Genomic DNA, 4,103 nt, shown 5'->3' on the forward strand with positions numbered 1-4,103 from the left:
AGGTGCTATGACGCGTCTAAGCTTGTGCCTTATGGAAGTCTTGGGACGCCGCCCGAGCATGCGCAGAGCGACGCATCTTTTGAGTTGACATCGCTTCCCGGCGGCTGTATAATCTTGGTGTTGCAGTGTTGCAGAATACCTTGTTTTGGTGACCAGTTGGCTTATTATGTGTAAATTGTTTTAACGTACATAGGCCTAGTTGTAGTTCAATTAATCGAGTTAGTGATTGGTATTGTTTTAGTGTTAGTGATTGTTTTGTGTATTAGTGGTGTCTAGATTGCCTGAGAAACTCACTAAAATACACAAAATATTCAGAAATGTCGACCCTCTGGTGGAGTGTGCCCCCCCTCCCCCACCCCCCCCAGCACTTCACTCACGAGCAGCCACAAATAAAACAGAAACACCTAAATCGTCATTTAGGGATGTTTTAATCTTTTAAGACAGCCAATAAACCTCCATTTTAACGAGAAAAAAAATTAAACATAATACGTACCATATAAAATAAATAAAAGTCCGAATAAATGAAAACGACTGAAAAAAATATCGAGGCAAGATGGATAAGTTAGTAGAGGTTACCCATCAGAAAGACAAGTCCTTCCAGGTTAACATAATTGATAGGGTGTACTTAATTTAGGGATAGAGGATACTTAACTCTTTATTATATTTGATGCTTGAAAATATTTGTACATAAACGAGACAAAAGTGTGTCCCCTTGACGATTCGTTATATATAATAAGGTGGATTCCTATTATTTTTTATTTCCTGAATCGAAAGATTATTACTCCTGGAGTGCGTATTTCACGCTTTTAGATTTTTAAATGACAATATCCATTTACTTCGCGATTAAATGAAAAGTGAAAATTTTCATGCGCGCGAAAACGCGACGGCTAAGTATGATGCTGGGAAAAGCCCACGTGACGTCATTCTGGTTCCGCTGCCGCCGTCTGAGGCCACCTTGGTGTGAGACTATGAGCGCCCTAAAGATGCAGGCTGCTAGCAGGTAGCAGATTACCCTGATTATTAATACCCTACCAACCGAAGGAAACTTTCCGACCATAGGCAATTTTAATAGGTGATAATTAAAGCATCTAGGTCCCTGTGACGTCACGTGGAGTGAAATCGCAAGGTCGCCAATCTGGCCTTTTTTAAATGAGGTTGAAATTGACCATTAACATTCGTCTAAACTGAGATTTCTAAAACCAAATAATTTGTATATTATGAATACACTAATGGTGGATAACGAATCGCAATCAATGCCTCGTTTCCTTTGATGAAGGAAACTACCCTATTGTTACCTTGGCAATTCAAAACGGTTTTCGAGTACGCTCGTATCCAAGCGATGAGTAAACAGTGAGAACCGATTGTTTTCATAAACAAGTTCGTTCCCAGGGTCAAATGTAGAGAAGGGAGCAAGCCGTGATCGTTCAAGTTGTAACACAAAAAAGGTTTAGGAAACCAAAAAAGTTCAAGAAAATTATAAGAACGCTTTATTAGTTTTTAAAAATGTTTACTCATAAAAAGTCCTTTGATTTAAATTACATGTTCTATAATAATATCACTTTTTTGGATTTAAAGAAAACTTTTTTGAAAAATTTCGTTTTGAACTATATTTACTTTTGATTCTAGGGGGGGGGGGCGGGGACTTGCCCCCTGCCGGGTACGTCCATGTTAATTACATTTGCAACGGATTGTCTGCAAGCGCGAGGAACAACGTGGGAAGGAGATGTATTTTATGCATTGTGTCATCTCGGATGTAAATTGCAGTTATAATCCTTAATCAGTGCTGGTAAAAGCACACTAAATAAGTAATTGAGTAATTAAAAAGGTAATAAAAACTGTATGCTTCAGCTGATGGCGAAATGTGGCCCTGATCATTCTATTCTTTGCATTTACGAATCCTCACCTCTATGCTTTTAATTTTGAGTCGAGGCTATCATAGCAGAGGAGTCTTATCTTTTATCCCTTGCTCCATATTCTAGGTATCTATTCGGCAATGCGCTCAAAGGGAAGAATTTCTTTGAATTCCGTATACGAAACCATCGCGAATAATCGTCACCATTCCCACTTGCGGTGAACACGATGCATCACTGCATTTCGACCCGCTGTGTCCTCGCAGAAAAATGTGATCAAGTTGGATTTTCTCTTCGTGAAGGCGGCTGTATGCCAGCGTTTCGAATCGGTGTTCGTTAATTGGAAGTTTAGGTATGTAAATATGCAGGAGTGGGTCTAATGGGAGTTACGAATGCTATGTATTCCATTATTCACTATTCATTCGAAGTTTTAAGCATAGATATTTCGAATATTTCCTAAACATTTCATCATCGATAGCCCTAGATTAGAATACAATCACCGATGTGCGTAGAATCGCATAACGCACATCCAAGAATCACTGTAGATCCCGTTCGAAGTCATCGTGAATGATCGCTAATATTTTAATTCGCGCGGTAAACATGACGAATCCATGCCGTTCGGCTGCCCGCATATTCTTCATTGTTTGCGGGCTTCAAATGCAGTGAACTGTGGTCACGTCGGTACCTTCGCATGACGCAATTCAGAGTTGAGGCTGGAGAAAACATATCGGATTGGTACGAAGTGACTCTGATTATCGTTCAGTTGCTGGGTAACCGTGTGATGAGAGTGTTGAATTTTATTCCTATGAGGTAGGAAGGCCTTTTCCGTCTTGAGAAGATATTATTCCCATATTCTAATAACATGAAGGAAGTGATTTATATACATATCTAAAACAAGTAAATCTTTCGTTGTTCATTGTGAAGAATCACATTCGTGTATGTGGATTGAGGAAAAGTTCTTAATTTGGCAAATCATTGGGTCAGCACGCGCCATAATCTTGAGTGTTTTCGACGGTGTACTTGTGGAAGCATCTTGTGGTGATTGTGTTGAATTGTGAAGTTTGTTGTGCTACCATGTGAGATACAGAAGAGGAGTAACATATCTAACGATTATTGGATCATACGATTTGGATTCATTCTGGCGGATAGAGTCAAATTACTCTAAATCCAAGGAAATATGCGAGTACCCATAAGTTTTACCTCTTAAAACTAATTACTATCTTTATATATGCTGTAGCTTGCGATTTTAGCCCTATTTATTTCACTGAGTGTATTTCGAATTCTTAATCGTCAAGGTGTAGTACAATTTTACTATAAAACCCTCTACCGACCACTGATTGACTGATTCATACTAATATTTGGTTTGAACGAATTGAGATACGAAAAAATCATTTTATCCACCCCCTATTAATCTCTAGGAAATTTTTTAGAAACACCAAATTTTTCTATCTATTTTTAATCAAGCGAAAGCTAGATATCACCAAAACAAATGCTTTGATGAATAGTAACTGTCTTCCATCCCTATCGCCTCCGTGGCGCAATCGGCTAGCGCGTTTGGCAGTTAACCGAAAGGTTGGTGGTTCGAGCCCACCCGGGGCCGTTCTTTTATTTCACTTTGCTCTTCGTTCCTCATTTTCTTTCAGTTCTGCTTGTAAAATAAATTGAGATACGAAAAAATTTTTGAGGGTCAATAATTCGTGTTTTCAAAATTGTCATTTTTCGGTTCTAGACCACATGGTGTGTATGAGAGAAACCAATTAATATTCCATCCGATCGGAGCACTTCTGATTCTGGCCAAATCGTGCCATTTCACTTTTTCGTGAATTATTACGTCGACAAAGGACGGATGTTCGGTGTTTCGCCATAGGCTCCAACAAAAATTGTCAAAACTGCAGACCAGAAGAAGCTGCAGGTCTTTCCCTGGGGAATTTGGGGGTTGCAGAGACCCCTCCAGACTCCCCTGCGAGCGAACGAAAGCGAATTAGTACATGAATAGGAATTAATTCTAAAATAACGCATTTTTCTGAATGACACGTCTGAAAGTTTTATTTCGCACATTTCATTGCAGTTTTATCCAGAGACATAATCAGTTATTTATTTTCTGTTCATAGCAGTGCTGTAGTTGGGCCGCACCTCCTAAAATCCAAACTCGTTATAAGCGTACCGGTTAAACTACCTTTTTGAATCTGAAAAAATAGCCCTACTGTAAATAGTTCAATGGATTTCAGAAAGGGAAATCGGAAATGATTTACT

The 4,103-nt window shown here is 39.0% G+C and overlaps 1 non-coding gene across 1 annotated transcript; it reads left to right on the forward strand.

Moving 5' to 3' along the window:
- The first annotated feature begins 3,376 nt into the window (after positions 1–3,376).
- On the forward strand, positions 3,377–3,450 carry Trnan-guu. Its single transcript has one exon. It is a non-coding gene; the product is annotated as a tRNA-Asn (tRNA).
- The last annotated feature ends 653 nt before the right edge of the window (positions 3,451–4,103 follow it).

Source organism: Ischnura elegans, chromosome 2, assembly GCF_921293095.1.
Source record: "Ischnura elegans chromosome 2, ioIscEleg1.1, whole genome shotgun sequence".
NCBI classification, from domain to species: Eukaryota; Metazoa; Arthropoda; class Insecta; order Odonata; family Coenagrionidae; genus Ischnura; species Ischnura elegans.